General features: G+C 37.4%; 1 protein-coding gene across 7 annotated transcripts in view; it reads right to left on the bottom strand.

The window, feature by feature from the left end:
• The window catches only part of ARSJ (arylsulfatase family member J), an 89348-nt gene that overhangs the window by 23685 nt on the left and 47461 nt on the right, over nucleotides 1–18202 (bottom strand). For 5 of the 7 annotated variants that reach the window (XR_004159612.1, XR_004159615.1, XR_004159616.1 and 2 more), the window contains exon 4: nucleotides 983–1037. The exons of the other annotated variants lie outside the window; for them this stretch is intronic. The gene's annotated coding sequence lies outside the window, so the exon portion shown is untranslated. The remainder of the gene's footprint in view (nucleotides 1–982; nucleotides 1038–18202) is intronic. 7 annotated transcript variants of the gene reach the window in all.

Genomic DNA, 18202 nt, shown 5'->3' with positions numbered 1-18202 from the left:
TCCATCTAAACTGAAGGCAGACAAAATAAATAAATTGGATAAAATAAGTCTAATCTTGGTAAAATGAATTGCCTAAATGAACAGTATATTAAATTGCTGGAACTAGAGAGTTAAGTTTATAACAGTTGACACATGACTGTGTAAGAATGGTGATTTTAAGAATTTTATCACTGTTTCTGAGTTGGGGTAGAGCTTAAAACGTACCAAAAAGCAGAGGGTAAATGATTTATCTATTTATTTTTATTTTGTCCTGAAAACACAGTTTGAGCTGATCATATGCTTAGTGAGAACCTGACTCATGATTTCTGCATGGCTGGGCTTAGCAGCACTCAATGTCTGCTACCAGCTCAGAATTACAGTGGATGCTGTGAATAGCATTCCAAGTGGAAAAAACAACAAACATGAATGATATGTCTTGAAGATTGAAAATCTGCTAAGGAAAACTGACTTGATGAAAACATAAGAACATTTTCCATTCATTTTTGTAATACAGATAAATAGGAAATTTGGGAAAGAAAGTTTGTTTTGTGAGACTGAATATAGTGCTAATAATGAGGAAAAAAAGATTAATATTATATTATAAATATTAAATACCAGTTCATAATGTAATATAATTCAGTTTCCTTCCATTGATTAAAAAAGGTATTAAATGAACTTTAAGGCAACTATGTCAACTTCTATCACCAACAGCTTGAGTATTGAAAAATATAAGAACTTTATTTCTAAATTCTTTGATATTTAGAGTTCCTTTGTTATGTAGAGATGCCCATCACGTTGCATCTGCCAATCAAATTAACAAAACCCAAATTCCTCACCAAATGACCTCAGTTTGGATCATTCTGAGAAGGTACACTATATTTATACCTATGTATATATAGGAATTGTGCACATAAATGAACAAGACTATGTTTGCGTATACATTTATATATTAAAAATACATTCACATGAAAATTATAGTCAGGATGATAGGCTGACCACATACCCGTTCCATTCATTCACTCATTTTTCATGCCAGCTTGTCTCTGAAATAACAAGGCCTGAAACGAGAAAGAGAGTAACTTCTCTAAATCTCAAAGTACTATAATCCTGGATTTGAAAAGTAAAGTGGACCCATTACAGCAGATAATTGTAATGCTGGAGAAATAGGTCAGAGCTGCAGTACATCTCAGCACTGCTACCAACAAATGAGGTCAAGTTTTGCTGTCTTTTATTGTGCTGTTGCTTTGAAAGAAAAGACCTTTTCCCTGTATTGATGAGTACCACGTTCCCAAGCAACAACACTAGCAAAGATAAGAAGAGAAACTAAATCTCTGGCCTGTCCGTTCTTAGATATCTAGTTTCTCCTCAAAGAGTGAGCTCGTGCTTGCCCTCAAAGCTGCCAGTGTTTCCCTTTGTACATTCCACCAAACAAATGCACAAATTAAATCAATCTTACAATGTCCTTTCTAGCATTTCTCATAAAATTGCACACATTCTTGCAATTAAGTAGCAAACAGCATGCATTCTCAGTGTAAAGAGGGATAAATATGCAGATTCATCCATATTATTTTCTATCATCACTCATGCAATCACTGATTCTTTAATAAAGAGAAGTTGCCTCTATGGAACTACTAGGAAATGAAAGGAAATGAAAATAAGAACATGAGAATTTTCTGTAACCATGTTTATGGAATGTAGTCAAGAAGGAATTTTGTGCAGCTGGTGTATGCAATGTAGCTACAAAAAATACAGCTTTTCTATAAACTACCTACGATCCCTAAGGAGATCTCAGGAAACAAGTTACTGTGGTGCAGATTTGCATGGTTCCCTGAAGAATACTCCACTTTCACAAATACTTCCCTAAAGAGATTTTGCTTTTCAACAGTTTACATTCAAGTACAGTTAATTTTGATGGCCCCTGCATACTTTCCTTATGCTTACAAGTCTAGTTTAGATTTGGTATTGATTAGCAAATCAGACTATTCTGGCTCCATACTTGGTAAACTACACTTACTCAAGAGCTGTTTTCATCCTCTGTGCAAATGGTATGCTTGAAGCATACTGGTCTTTCTGAACAAGCTAAAATGTGAAGACATAGCCATCAAGCAGACAGTTGAGGATTTTGCTGTCAAGTGTTAGAAGCATTGAAGTAATACACAAACAATTGCTCTGCTCTATAAAAAGTAATACAAATTCTGTTTTGATTCAAATAACAGGATACAACGCCCCTCGCACTGTAAGTGAAGATTGGGTTCATGACCACCTGAGAAACCTGAACATCCACAAGTTGATGGGTCCTGATGAGACACATCTGAGAGTTCTGGGGGAATTAGTCGATGTAGTCACCAAGCCACTCTTGATTATATTTGAAAAGTCGTGGCAATCAGGTGAAGTTCTTGGTGGCTGGAAAAAAGGCAACATCATATCCATTTTTAAAAAGGGTACAAAAGATGGCCCTGGGAACTACTGACCTGTCAGTATCACCTCTGTGCTGGGGAATACCATGGAGCGGATCCTCCTGGAAGCTCTGCTAAGGCACATGGAAAACACGGAGGTAATACAGGAGAACCAGCATGGCTTCACCAAGGACAAATCCTGCTTGACCAACCTGGTGCCCTTTAATGATGGTGTCACTGCATCAATGGACAAGTGAAGAACCACTGATGTCATCAATTTGGACTTCAGCAAGACCTTTGACACAGTACCACACAACATCCTTCTCTCCAAATTGGAAAGATATGGGTCTGACGGGTGGACTGTTCAGTGGATGAAGAACTAGCTGCAGGATTGAGTCCAGAGAGTGGTGGTCAATGGCTCAGTGTGTCTGCATGGAGATTGGTGATTGGTGTCCCACAGGGGTCAGTGCTGGGACCAACACTCTTCAACATTTTCATCAAAGACATTGACACTGGGTTCGAGTGCACCCTCAGCAAGTTTGCTGACAACACCAAGCAGTCAACACACAAGAGGGATGAGATGCCATTCAGAGGGATCTAGATTGGCTTGAGCAGTGGGCCAGGTGAACATAATGAAGCTTGACAAATCCAAATGCAAGATCTTGCACTTGGGTTGAGGCAACCCTCACTACCAATACAAGCTGAGGGATGAAATATTAGGCACCACCTTGCTGATAAAGACCTGGAAGTATTGGTAGATGGGGAACTGGACATCAGCCAACAATGCACCCTTATAGCCCAGAAAGCCAATCATATCCTGGGCTGCATCAAAACATGTGTGGCCAGAAGGCCACGGGAAGTGATCCTGCCCCTCTACTCTCAGCTGGTGAGGCCTCTCCTGGAGTACTGCATCCAAGTGTGGAGACTCAGTATGGGAAAGACACAGACACGTTAGAGAACATCCAGAGAAGGGCCACTAAAATGATCTGAGGGATAGACCACCTCTCCTACAAGGACAGACAGAGAGAGCTGGGGCTGTTCAGCCTCAAGAAGAGAAGGTTGCAAGGTGACCCGATAGTGGCCTTTCAGTATCTAATGGGGAGCAATAGGAAAGAAGTAGACAGGTTCATTAGCTTGGTCTGTGGTGATACAACAAGGATAAATGGTTTCAAGCTTAAAGAGGTTAGATTTAGGTTGCATATAAGGAAAAATGATTTTACTGTGAGGGTGGTGAGGCAATGGAACAGGTTGCCCAGAGATGAGGTTGATGCCCTGTCACTGGAGACTTTCAAGGTGAGGCTGAATAAGGCCCTGGGCAATCTGATCTAGCTGTGGATGTCTCTGTTCATTGCAGGGGAGTTGGACTAGATGGCCTTTAGAGGTCCCTTCCTACTCTACGGATTCTATGATTCTATAACTTGTGTCTAATACTGTTGATTTGAATAGTAAGACTCATTTGCAAGAACACAGGTGAACCACTGCTACAATCTTGTTTGCAAACTTTTACAAATACTTTCTTTCTTAAAAGCAAGTATTAGGATAGATGTTAGTATCTATGCAATTGCTGATGGTCTGTAAAAACGTGATCAGCTTGTGCTAGGAGTGAGCTGTTAATTCCTTTCTGATTAAAACTGCTTATCTTGTTTGAAAACATAAAAGCCTGCAGTCAACATTTTTGAAGTTTCCTATTTTAATAATGCTCTAGATATATACACCATGTATTAAACAGATACAGAGGAAACCTCTTAAAACAATAAAATATAAATGAGTCATTTGGTGAAAGCAGTGCAATTTTTCTGCCAGATGAATATTTTTTTTTTTTTAATGCAGAGATAGAATAATCTAATCAACCTTGCAAAGGGGAATTGCTATGAAAATAATTTATTTAGCTGATGCTTCTCACTTTTCAAAGTGACAGACTGATGATGGGTAATGCAAGAAATATTACATATTATCACTTTCCCTTTACTGTAGGCAGATTAGGCAGAGAAAGGCAAGTTATTTTAGCCATTCCCTATTTGACAGGGGGATTGTTCTACAGAAATGCTACATAGGCTTCTGGATACAAATGAGCCAATACTAAATTGTCCATAAAGATTCCAAAATTGTGTCTGAATTTCCTAATCTTGAGTGTGTTTGTCAGAGAATATTTCTGACAAAGAAAAAAAACATAGCTGAACAAGTAACAACTAACAATAGTAGGGAAGCAGGCTTGTTTATCTGATTGCCTTAAGCAATTTAGGAGGAACTACCAACAAAATGACAGCTGTCACTAGTAATAATCATTGCATGTGGGGTACTTCCCAGAAAAAGACAGATGGATTAAACCATAAAATTACAGAACTATAGGTACACATCTTATCTGGTATAGTTTTCTTGGTTTTGTTCTCATTTCATTGTATTTGACCCTTTCATGATAAATTGAATTTTCTGTATTCAGAAAACCATAATTATTTTTTTTCTACAGCTTCAAAGGTTTTTCCCTTTACTTTTTCCCCAGGTATTCTTTTCCTTTTTTTTTTTAATGTAAATAATAGAAGGACTGCAGCAGCCATATAGCTGCTGAAATTTGCTGCTTGTTTGTGGAAGATATAAAGTAAAAGCATAAGAAATGCAAATCATCTTGACAACCTCCAACAGAACGAATGAAATTGACTCTGTCTGGGACAGGGAAAAATTTAACACTGAGCCATAAAACATAGATTACTGTTATTTCAGGTAGAATAGTATTTTCATAACCACCACCTGACAGGATGGATGTTCCCTCTTACTGTTTGCTGTGTCTTGCTCGGGAGATAAACACCATTCCCAGATTTCTTATTGCAGGAATCAAAAGAAAACAAGCTGTGGTAAAAATGGAACAAGTAAATCTTCAGGACCACTTCATGCTGGAAGTAAAAGCATTACATTTTCTTGTGCTGAATGCAGCATGCTCACTGTGGCTCTGGACAACATTCTGGCCTCTAACACTTCTGCAGATATCCATAATATGTGCTTAAGTCTCAGTCAAAGCAGTATTTAGATACGTACTGGATTTAAATATGGAAATCAAAGCAATAAATTGACATTTCATTCACCACTTGTACACTCACCTCTGTTCTTCCATATAAAGATCACCAATTTATAACATTCCTGATATTATGTAATCTTTTTCACTTACCCTCATTTTGCATTATTCTCAACTATAAATATTTTTGAACATTGTCTACAAGCTACATGCAGAAGTTCCCTTTAGCTTTAGGCTTCAGCAACACAGCTTCCAATACTGTGAAAACCAGAAAGCCTAATAACCCTTGACAGTTTACATAAACTCAATAGCTCTTCCACTGAAATCTGATAGGAAATGTTGCAGTCCTAATATTCAGATCACTACATGAATTAAACAAGGGTTTGATTCATTTTCTAGAAATAATTACTTTCAGTTTCATTGAAAAAGTACAATAGCCAGTTTCCTAAAAAAAAAAACCTGGAAATATAGTCAACTCATTTTTTACGAACACTTTAGTTGAGGAGTTATTCCCTTCCCTTCCTCCCTGATCAAATTAAGGGAAATCTTACAAGCTTGTGAATCATTATTTTAGTTTCAATTTAGATCACTGATTTAGTGAACTCTTTCAGTTTAAAATACATGTTCAAGTAATTTTACTTGACCAAATGCAAAATACTTTCCTTCACAGCTGCCCAAAATAATACAGGATTTGAGGTCTCTTAACTCTTACCCTCCTAACACGAAGGGGAAATTATGATTGCATACTGAGAGTCATTACGGTGATTCCAGCCAAGTTATGAAAAATCCCACTAGTTTTACTAGTCCATGCTGACACTTTCCAAGCAATAATGGAGACTCTGGATCTTTCTGTAGATAAGAGTTTTGTAATGAAGCTGAGGAAAACTCTGTGCTGTCCTTGCTCAAGTGTATGGATAACCATTTCAAACTGCAGCATTTTGTACCTAACCCAAAGTCTGCAGAACTCAGTGTAATTCTGTTTACTGCAAAGTGTTTGCAGTAGGTAACATGTTTTTCTAAGCCAGCAGGAAGAACCTGCTTTTATGCAGTGCTAAGGTATTGCTATAGAAAAGCATAACGGAATCTTCTGAAGATGTAAAGCTGCATTTTGACCCTAGAGCACCAGTTAAACAGGAGCCTCACCACATGTTAGTAATGCAGGATCCAAGCTTAAAATCTGTGAATGTCTCTGCATCTCTTACCTGTCTACCAATTTCTCAGTATTTTGCCTGAATAGGCCAGCTACGTCAAATACTTTTTATACTAGGAATCATTGACTCCTTCAAAAAAGCATCACCAACTTAAACTCTCATACTTTCCAGGAAAGAAAACACTTAATTAGATGCAGCATATGAAAACAATACTAGAATACGATTTCCATATGCAGCGAATGCAAGTATTTGGTAACTTTCATCTATTACAGTTCACTTCCTTGGACGTTACACTTAATAGTACCAAACCCTACGTCACTGCCTGGAGCTTTTGTTGTGTTAAGATGCAGCTCTCCTTCTGTAGCAGGGATCTTTTTGCTCCTACATTTGCCAAACTTTTGCTTTAGATCTGAAGTGGGCAGTCAAAGCCAGCAACCAATGTTATGAATAGGAGATACAAGATGCTCAGATCTGACATTTGTCTCACCAGCATTTTCCCAGTAGTTTCACAGCAAGATAAATGGCATGTAACAATTTCCTGTACTTACTAGGAAATTCCCAGACATCTTTTTTTCCTCTCTATATTTTTTGTACGACTGCTAATACAAGAATACATACACAAATCAAGTACGACAGTTACACTGATGTAACCTAAAACAACACTCAAGCAGTTTCTTAAAACAAAAGTAAATAATCTAGGTATATGTGATAAGCGCTGAAGGATATTGAAGGATATCTTCTGCCTCCAGATAGATCTCCCTTCCCAGTGCATCTTGTAGGTTTTAAGAGTTCTCAGTACTTCCACTGTCACAGTACATTTTCAGTATGAGCGATTCATTTTACAAACAAAAAAAACAACAACAAAAAAAACACCAAAGGAACAAGAAAAAAAAGGTAAAATTATAGAAAAAGATGCAAATGTATGTGTGATATTGTAACCACTCTGGAAGCAAAAAAGGTTAAGTTTCTTTAACATTTTATGTATTTTGTAAATTAAATACCTTTCTAATCAGTGCACCCTTTGTGATACTTCACTGATATTTCATAATAAACTCTACTGCAATATCTGAAAAATATGCAACTGTAAGAAAAGCACTACTAACATGATGGGATGTTTGAGGAATACACTGAGGGGCAGACTAATGTTGTAATGCCTTTGTATTAAGTGACAAGACAGACCATAGCAGACTGTCCATGCAGCACTCACCACCTGATATCCTGGAGCACACTGCAGAAGCACTGAGAGAACAGAAGTTGGAAGCTTCTGTCTCTGTACCTCACAGTGCAGGAACATGATGATATGCAATTAAGCTAAGGGTGTGAAAATCAAAACTGACACAAAAATATCTCTCCATAGTAACTAAACTGTGAAACTCAGTGTTACCAGAAGTCGCCAAATCCAGAAACAAAACTTACAAGGAGGAATGCAATATTATAGAGTCATCAAGATTATCACGTTTTTGTGCTATTAAATGCCACGTAGAGTAATTTAGGCCAGTATGTAACTACTGGGAAAGACAACAACAGTCAGCATGGAAAGTTATAGGTAGGTTCTTGCATCTTGTTCTGAAGCACGTGGCATAGATGCTATGACAAAAAAAAATGGAACTGAGTTCTGAAATTATATAAATAAGAGGATAAAAATATTGCATATTTTCTCCCTAATATACACATTTAATTATTATCCTTACTGCATCAGTCCAGCTATGTAAAATGTAACTACACAGAATATTAGTTTATTTTGATAGCTTATTGACTAATATGGCTTAATTTAGAGATTTCATACTTCATATTTCATACTTTGCAAAAAAAAACAAGGAATGTAATGAAGACTACTATTAGCAATAAAAATTGACAGCCATTTGTGTGTGTCCATGTGTGTGCATGGGGTGTACAAAAAAAACTTTTCTTTCAACATCAAAATTTTTACCAGATCCTTTTTGATTTTGTCATGTGTCAATATAATTGCAAACAGTGTGCACATGTGACTGTGTGAAAATAATGGTAACAGATGGAAAAAATGTATACTCTCTCTTCCTAAGTTTCCCCCAGTGCCCTATTTAGATTGCTATATAATATTTCTTTAATCATGAATATTGTTGTTTTAGCATAGCCATCTTCTGTCATCTGTTTTCACTTACGCCATTCTTGGGATGCTTTTTGAGCATTTTTTTAATAAACCCAGTTCGACTAGTAACTCATCACATGCAGATCAGCTAAGTGAGAAAAAGAAAAGGTCAAGACAATCAGGAAATTCTTAAAGAGGATTATTTAGTGCAATCAAGAACTTCCTTTTCTCCTACATTATTACCATTTTGTTTGGAAGTCATGCTTTGAAAGGAAAATATAGGTCCTACTCCTGAAACACCTTAAAAATACATTTAGTTTTTTTATCATGGGTTTAAAGATTGTAAAAGCTGTCTTAGAAGCTTAATAATAGACATTTCTTCCAATTTGACTTATTACAGTTTGATCCATTCCTTTGACCAAAGCCTGTTCAGTCTGGAGAAGAGAAGATTGCGAGGAGACCTCATTGCTGCCTTCCAGTATTTAAAAGGGGATTATAAACAGGAGGGGAATCAACTTGTTACAAGGGTAAGTAGTGACAGGACAAGGGAGAATGGTTTTAAGCTCAAAGTTTAGACTGTATATCAGGTGAAGCAGGCTGCCCAGAGAGGTTGTGGATGCCCCATCCCTGGAGGTGTTCAAGGCTAATTTGGATGGGACCCTGGGCAGCCTGGTCTAGTATTAAATGGGGAGGTTGGTGGCCCTGCCTGTGGCAGGGGGGTTGGAGAAGTCATGATCCTTGAGGTCCCTTCCAACCCAAGCCATTCTACAATTCTGTAATTCTGTGACCTAGCTTAGATTCTATGCTATTAATGAACTTCCCTCTGAATCAAAGTGGAGCGGGAGTATCACAAAGTGAAGGCAGGCTCCAGGATGCTTTTTTTTTTTTTTTTTTTTTTTTTACAGAGTGCTTTATCCTTAAAAGTTGGAACAGAGGTGCCCAAAAATAATATTTCTATACTCAATTTACTCTTAGTGCTGAGGTAAGCTTTTCATTTCTGAATACTGTGCCAATTAGGCTCAAGCCTATTAGCAGTCATTCTTACTTAGAGATTACATTTTACTTACAGTAAATTCAGCAGTCTAGAATTTGTCCATTTACTGCTTTATTTCTGGCTAGTAGAATAGTATTTCAACTTATTGAGCCAAACCTTCACATTTACAGAGAAGTTTTACTCAGTATTCAGTACAACTGGCAAGATGTGCCCTGAAAATAATTGTTCCAATTTTATATTTTGGAAAATAATAAGTTGTTTCTACATAAAAATTACCAAAACATATACTTCACTGTTCATACACACTGCTATGCAGACTTTCTTAAAACTGTAGCAGGCCTCTTGGATGATTTTTCCTAAATGGACACACAAGTGGGTTAAGCAGCAAGTGTAGGATTAGAAACAAAAATTTTTCATTCCAGTAGAGAACTGAGAAAGTTCAGTAATATAAAAAAATAAATAAAACATCTATTGCCAAAAATAAAAATTATTCTAAAAACAACAAGCTTAAAAGTTTTAGTTATATAGCAAAATTGAACCAAAATGGATGTTAAAACCAAACAGAAAAGCATTTACGTCAATATATTTCTCTGTATATTTTCAACAACATTACCTTTCCTTTAGGGGCACCCTGAGAAGCTTCAGCAATTGTAGCACAGTATATATAAGTCAAGGCTGAGCTTCTGTGTCACTCAACAGTGACGGTAGTTGAACACAAAGTGAAATCAGCTAAGAAAGCTTTGAATCACATCTATTCCCTCTAAACTCTGATGCTGTTTCAGCACCGAAAGCTTCTATATTTTAATGGCAAAATCAACATGGTTTGGGCTTTTCCAGGTATTCACATACAGCCTTAAATGTTCTCCATGGTCTCTCTTCTCTGAAGAGATGTATAAACAATAAACAGCAGAGAAACAGTTTGTGAAACTTTTTTTTTTTTTTCTCATGGATAACTTTTTGTTTCTACTTTATTTCAGCAGTTTGTGATTCTGTAATAACTTCATTAACTTTTCAGGTCCCAGGTACTTCCACTCCAGTAAGATTCTGTACAAGGGAAAAGACGGTATTTAGACTGACTTTGAATGTCCTTGCAGCTGTGAAACGTGGATGGAAGTGTTGCTGGAATAAACTCCCTTGTGAGGTTTCCTGTACTTTCTGCTTGCAGTATTGCCAAGAATATTCCTAGGGCAGCTTTTTCACAGTAACTTGGAATTTCACACTCAAGATGAAAGTAATGCAAAGGCAAATGAGAGGCAGAGTTTTTTTTTTAAAGAAAGAATATCTCAAGTTAGCTGTATTAAATTCAAGAAATGAGCATCTTTAAGGAAAAGATTCTCTTTTTTCCCCTTCCCTTCACCAACTAATAATTTTCTACTTAATATTTCTTTCTGCTTTTCCCTGCCATCCATTAACAGTGGCACAGAAATTGTTTCTACTTTATCTGCTATTTATTTACTGGCATTCACAACTTCTCTGAAAAAAGGTTCAAGATCATCCACTTCGTGGATTTCAAAGTGCCTCTGGATCTCCACTTGGAGTTAGAAGTAATTGAAGTGGTGCAGTACCATAGCTCGCTTACGCACATTTGTACACAGACTGTCCCATCTTGGCCTGGGAAAATTAAGTCCTATAGGACTTCATCCTCTATGTGTTTAAGCTCTCTGCATCAGGTATTGTATCATGTTTTAACCACAAAACTCAGAAAACAGCAAGGCAGCTTTGCTCCTCACTACCTGTAGAAATCTACCAAAATAGCTTCCATTCTCTATGAGTGAAATTGCTTACCTGAGAAATATTTTCATCTTCAGCCTCTCCAAGGACAACTCTCCAAGTTTAACTTCTAACTTTTTTAAAAAAATACCTCTTTGTCAGCAGTTGAAAAACAGGAGACATGTTAAGAGCTGGTTGTGTGACTGTTCTTAAGCTCTTGCATGCACTACACCTCATGCCAAAGACTTACAGCACTTTGGTCCTGCATGTAATATTGTTTGTGGCATAACCACAAGGACAGCTTCCAAGCCTTGTAGATTTAATGAGTCTGAGCACACTTTTCACAATCCAATACGTAGCAGATAGAATCATAGACAAAAATTCAAAGCTTCATTTTCTAAGGACCACGTGGATAGAGAGGGCCTAATGCTAGTGACAAACACTTAATGGCCTTAGGAGAACACTTAGCAAATTTTTGAATGGAAAAGTAAAGGTTCCCAAATTCCAGGGTAAGGTTGCTTAATACACTGACTCTTCTTGCTGCATACTTTGCACACTGTGCTAATATCATTAAGATATTGCTTGCAAATCTCTTGGCTTATATTTTATTGCCTAGCACTAGAAACATACACAGACAGTAACTGAGAATACATCATGTTTAACAGTCATCTACTGATGGTGTAAAAATTCAGATGAACTCTTTCGCTGTTTGGAGGTCTTCCTTCAAACAAATGTAGAACTGAATGAAGCATCAACAGCTCTTCCATTTCACAGAAACCAATTACAACCATCCAGTAAACGATGTACATTTTTCAGAGGCCAAGAGTATAAAGCCACAGTCTTCATAAGAAAACTGTAGATATCTTCTATCTCTTGCTTCTCTTATCCTATTATTCCGCATCTCATATCCTAGAAGCGGTGAGTTCCAGCTGAATCTAGCTGAACTCATTCTAGTAAATGAGTGCCTTTGCCAAGAACTGACATTATTCTCCAAGATATTAACAGAGCTGATTCCACATTAAATACCAGCTTTACTCTCATGCTCCTCAAGTGCCTATTCATTATAGGAACTACAGCAAAACTTCTGAGAAAAAGAAAAGAAAGAACTCAATATCTCAGTATTCACAGAGAATAGTAAAATAAATATAATACTTTTCAGGGGAAGGACACAGTCTGGGAGGGAATGGGAATGAATCACAGTGAATCATTTCCACTCACTGAATATAGTACAGAAATGGTAGGGTGAGGAGAAGGGAGGAGTGTGAAGACATTTGCCTTTCCCTTTTTCTAAAGTAACAGCTAAAACTTTCTAGGACTCCTTTAAAGGCTGCATGAAATGTTTAGTGTGGATATACTTCCTGTACAAACATAGTAGAAGGACAGCACACAGGAAAAAAAAAAACACACAGGCTGATTTAACAGTGGCAAGGAGTACTAAGATGACAGGCTTTCGGAAATGACATCCAAGGTCTGAGTGTTCTGCTTGGAGAGAAGGATTGTACAAATCACCCTGTTAAATTACAAGGCAGGCAGACCAACACAATTCAAAGGTAATAGAGAAGCACCATGGTCAAGCACTCTCAAAGTGTGCAGGAAGGATTCTCTAACTCCTGTCAAGCAGAATTTAATGGAAGACAATTCTCTCTTTGCAGGTGTATAATCAATGAATATTAAGATGTTATCACTACAAAATAAACAAGAAAGTTGGGCAAAGCAGATTATAATAACAAAAAGAAAATAGACAGAAACCTTACCCACATCCCAGGCTCACTTACAAAACTCCAGCAAAGCGAATCTTCAGAAGAGATCTTTCCTCCCTGGTAGCCAGCTCTTAAATGGGTCTAGGAGAGGTGGAGCCAGGCTCCATCTCTTCTGGCAGCACAGGTGAATTGCCTTCACCTGTGCTCCTGTGGCTGACTCATTGCTTGCCTCAGGTGATCAATCAGAGGTTCAGGCCATGACTCAGCAGTTCCCATACAGCAGGCAAAGAGAATATTGGTGCCCCCACATAAACCTATATTAGTATATATTCTTATCTTCTGCATGGGATAGCAAAAGCTATGGAGCTGTTGCGTTGGCTTAAATATACTGATACAAAATCACATCAACAAATTAAAGGTGGTACAAAACATTGAGTGGGCCTAAAAAGTACAAGCTAACTGACCATGATGTAAGAGAAGAGAAACTTCTCTCCTAAAAAGCAAATGTCTTTATTTAATGCAAGTATACTATGCGTGTCATGCCAGGATCAATTTCTGTGCAGTAAAAGCTATCTGTGTGAAAGAAGAAAATCTCTTTTTAAATTTTCTTTTTAAAACAATATTGTTTTTAATTTAAGAATTTTATGAGACCATCTGAATAAAGTACGTTTTGGTAAAAGTAACCTTGGTCATTCTGGAGAGAAAATACCTTCAAGAAGATAAAAAGGGAATCAGGCATGTTCTAAATCAGAGTTCCTTTCAAAAGAATGAACTTTTTTTTTTCTTTTTCACAACCAGTGCTATGTGTAGGTCTGCATGTGATAACATGTACAAACACATGATGATGAAGACGGAAAAGAACTGAAATTTGAAGGGATAAAAGTTATGAAAAGACCAGCACATAGCCCAGGATTTCAATTATGAGTTTTTATACATTTCCCCGGTTCTGTAGTTCTTGGATGTAGAAATGAACACAGCTCTCTCTGGAGAGACTGCAGAAATTTCTGTAACATCAGTTAACAGTGTTTACCTAAGTCCATTTTTCACTGACTCATCTCCACGCTGAACTGCTACAAGTTGGCCTCTGCTCAGGATGACAGCTTGGCAGGAAACAGATTCCCCTCCTTGCTCAAGGTCTTAGTGACTTGCTAGGGCCAAATTCTCTAGCAAAACTGGAAAACGTGCCATGAAGTAAAACTCAGTTTGTTTTTCCTTTTTTCTTTCTTGGTCATAAAAAAGAGTTGTTGCCCTGCACAACAGAAGATGCAAGTTAGGACAGTGCTATGATTCAGAATGGGTAGGCAGAAAAGTATGTGCTGGATGCAGTATGCATGTTGGCCAGCCCAGCTAGAAGAAACCAAATGGAGGATGGTTTGCTGACAACATGAATGCACTCTACCCAGAGGAAGGGAAAGGAGAGCTCCTCTTAGTGCTCCTTACAAAATTGAAGCTAAGAGCTCCAGGAAGGATCACAACAGCCTCCTCCTCCTCCCACACAGTCATTTAATTTAAAATAACAAGGCTTCCATCTTTCTTTTAAAAAATATCTACAAAGTACATATGCACTGAGACAGGTAATTCTTTGTTGGAGAACAGCATCTGAAGTAGGAGCTTTTTGTGTTTGGTCTTAGCCTACATAAATTCTGGGGGAACACCTGAAAAATTATAATATGGTATGAGGACCAGATGGCGAAGTTAGAAAGACAGATTAGAAAGTGGGTGCACACTTTTAATGATCTGTGTAATTAAACATTGGAACAATTTAGCAAAATTGCAGTGGATCTTCCATATGGTTTAACATGTTTTGTACTTGGACTGCTTCATAACATGGTATCTTGTAATAAGTTTGTAAATAAAGTTTGGTAACGGAGACTTTTGCCTCAACTTGCAGCAAGTGCAGGAAGATATTTAAAATTATTAAAAGGAAGGCTAATAAAAAAATATTATTATATCCAGATAATCCTACCCATCTTTCATACAATACAGGGAGATGTCAAGCAATTTCCAAAAGGAATTTTTTTCTAACTCAGTTAGAAAAAGAAGAAAAGAAAAACAATATCCATAAGATTTTTATAATTAAAGCCAAAGATTCATTTCCGTTTGAAACAGATGGTCAGGCAAAGGCATTCTGGATAATTTAGCAAAAGCCTGTGCTTCAACTAACTAACAAATTGCCGTTTTAATCTTCCATCTAGTTGCACAGGCTAACCTATTTATTGTGTATGACAGATCTGGAAATATCTGTATTGCTTCAAAACATAAACACAGAACCAATACAGATTGAGAATTACAAACAGAATTACTATTTTTAATGGAAATAATGAAAATAATTTAAGATTGCAAATGAAGAGAAAGACAAAAAAGACACACATAGTAACAGAAAAGAATGAGAGACCAAGGTTGAGGGAATCAGGAAAAACCTACCACGACTGTTATGAATAGCAGATATCTAAAGTATCACTGAGATCTTGCAGTGTAAGTAGTGCTGGATAATGTGATACATTAAAACACAAGTCTTTGTTTCTTTAAAGTAAGCTAGGAAGGTATGATATTTGTACACAGATTACTGGATTGATAAATCTTCATGGCAGCACTAGAAACATGCCTTCATGCCTTGGCAAGGTTTCTTTCTCAGGAGACAATGAGGGAGAGAGTTGTTGACATGCCTTTACCTCCGGGGATAAAAGCAATTGCTGGCGATATTACACCAACAGTGTTTCTTACATCTACCTTCCCTAATTAAATAAATAGCCATTTTGGTTTATTGCTGTTGTACCAACATTTGTAGTTCATGAAATACTCATTTAAGCCAGTAAATATCTCACCTAGACCTGTGAACAGCAGTACCTACAGTGTCAGACTTGCCCTATTTTTCATTATTAAAACTCTCAATGTTTTTAGTCATTGTGGATACCCTTGTACACAACTGTACTTTTGTTTCTATTTTCAGAAAGTACCAAGTGAAAATATAAGGTGAATGAATGGATGAAATGGTATCATGATGTAGTTACAGATAGAATAAATTATAGAATTAGAAGACAGTTCTACAAATATATTGGTATTATCCTGGGGAAAATATAACTCATCCTGTATTCAGTTGAAGGTCTTAGGACACAAATTATTAAGTAGCCCTGAGTATTCCTCTACTCCTCACTCCTCCAACCTAAACCGTGGACACAGGTAGCAGTGTATTTTAGAACATAATCTTCACCCCCTCAATCCATTAGAATGACAAGGAGAGCATGCATTAGCTCTCTTCATCTCCAAATTCAGTATGTAGCAGCTACACAAAGCAATCAAGAGACAACCAATAGTACCTGCATTCTGATTTAACTACTGCTGCTACAAAACCCCAGCAAAGCACATCTGATGAAGTGTTTGAGGAATGCTGACCTTATGATTTAAACATTAGGCTACAGGTCAGGACACTGGGCTTTTGCCAGCCTTTGCCAATGACTTCCTCTGTCACCTTGGAACAACCTGTGTCTCATTTTCTGTAGGTAAAACAGGGACAGACATAGTACCCTGCACTATGAACTGCAAGGGCAGATTTAGTAAATGTACAGTAAGTGCTCAAAACCAAGAGTACACACAGTGAAGGAGAACAGTTGAAGAAAAAACTAGGTAGTGCATCACATTAAGTGCTTCAGCGAGACAGAGCAAGTTTCATCACTCAGCAATGATAAATCACCAGGCATACTCAGAACCAAGAAAATCAGAATGAAGATACGTCCATGGACAGCAGCTATCTTATGGCACTGAATATTCACTTACATGATCAAAACATACAGTTTGGAGAATGCAGCTGTTAGAACACTCATCTTGCATGCTACCCTGAAGCATGTCTGAGTAAATTTAATACATGTGGTTTAAATAAGTGTAAGTTAAACAGGAACTATTCTCATGAATCACGAAAAGAACAAAAGTGAGTTTTGAAAAATTTACCTTAGAGGAGGAACTCTGTATCTTCCCTGAATTATAAGCATGGATGCTATTAGGTTATTTTGGGGATATAAAATATGATAAGTTTATTTGATATCCTATCGATACAGTTTCACCTTCTGTTTTGCACAGAGGGCTTTTTGAAAAAGGCTATGGAACTTGAAATAAGGAATGGAATTGCTCCGAGAAAATCCCAAAGTCCTTTTTTCAGTGAAGTTTCAAAAAAGTTTTTGATATAAATATATATATATATTTCCCAGTGCAAGAATTAAAAACACAAGGGGTAAGAGACACACTGACAACAGAAGCACAGGAGATGTGAAGCCTTTTCCCTGCCCGGGCTCCCCAGCTGGGAAGTGCCATCCTGAGACGAAAGCAGCAGGGGATGCTCTAGGCTCAGTGCTGCCAGCAGGGCAAGGTTTGAACATTCCTGCTGCCATCCACTATAGGAGATTCAGGCTCCCTACACAACTTGGTACAAAATTGTTTTGCTGTTTGAACCAAGCAATCAACAAGCTACTGTAACTCTAATGGTGCAAACAAAGCATACACCAAATTGCACTGGAAAAAGGCTTATCAGTTGGCCTTCAATGTAGCAATTAGAAAGCATGAGGAAAAAGAAGAACTTTCATGGGAATCAGTGCTGCGTCCAACCCATGTAAAATGACTGCAGACAGGATGTGCAGGTGGCACAAAGGCTGGTGGAGTGATATACAGCAAGGGGATCAGGGCAACCACAAAGTGATGAAAGTTACTTGATAAGTTTAGCAAACTTCATAAATTCAACAGAACGCTCCTGAACTGATGCACAGAATGAATATAACAAGGGATAAAGGTGTAGAAGGATTAATGGTTAGAGTGGTGAAAACCCTTAATTCAAGAGTCACAGAGGACATGCACTTCATCAGAGGCAGAGGTCTACACCTTACTACTGAGGAGGTGGTATTTGTTCCTTCATACAGCTTGAATGAAATTAATACTGGAATGTTGTGTTCACTTCTGACATTCATATTTTTCTATCCAAAAACTGAAGAAGGTGTGCAAAAAAGGTTCAGTTTCTGGAGAACTGGAGAAAGTGCCATACAATGCTATAACAACACCATAAGGATCCCAACTGTTTGGCTTTAAAAAAAAAAAAAAGTTAAAGATTGTATACAGATGTATAATCAAAACAGGAAAACACCAGGTGTGAAAGGACTATTCAGTCTTAGGAATAAAAGCATCAAAAGGCAGCACACTGTAGCCAGAAAAAAAA

Source organism: Meleagris gallopavo, chromosome 4 (assembly GCF_000146605.3).
Source record: "Meleagris gallopavo isolate NT-WF06-2002-E0010 breed Aviagen turkey brand Nicholas breeding stock chromosome 4, Turkey_5.1, whole genome shotgun sequence".
Taxonomy (NCBI): Eukaryota; Metazoa; Chordata; class Aves; order Galliformes; family Phasianidae; genus Meleagris; species Meleagris gallopavo.
Note: the sequence above shows the minus strand (reverse complement) of the source record. Positions and strands in the feature narration are given on the sequence as shown.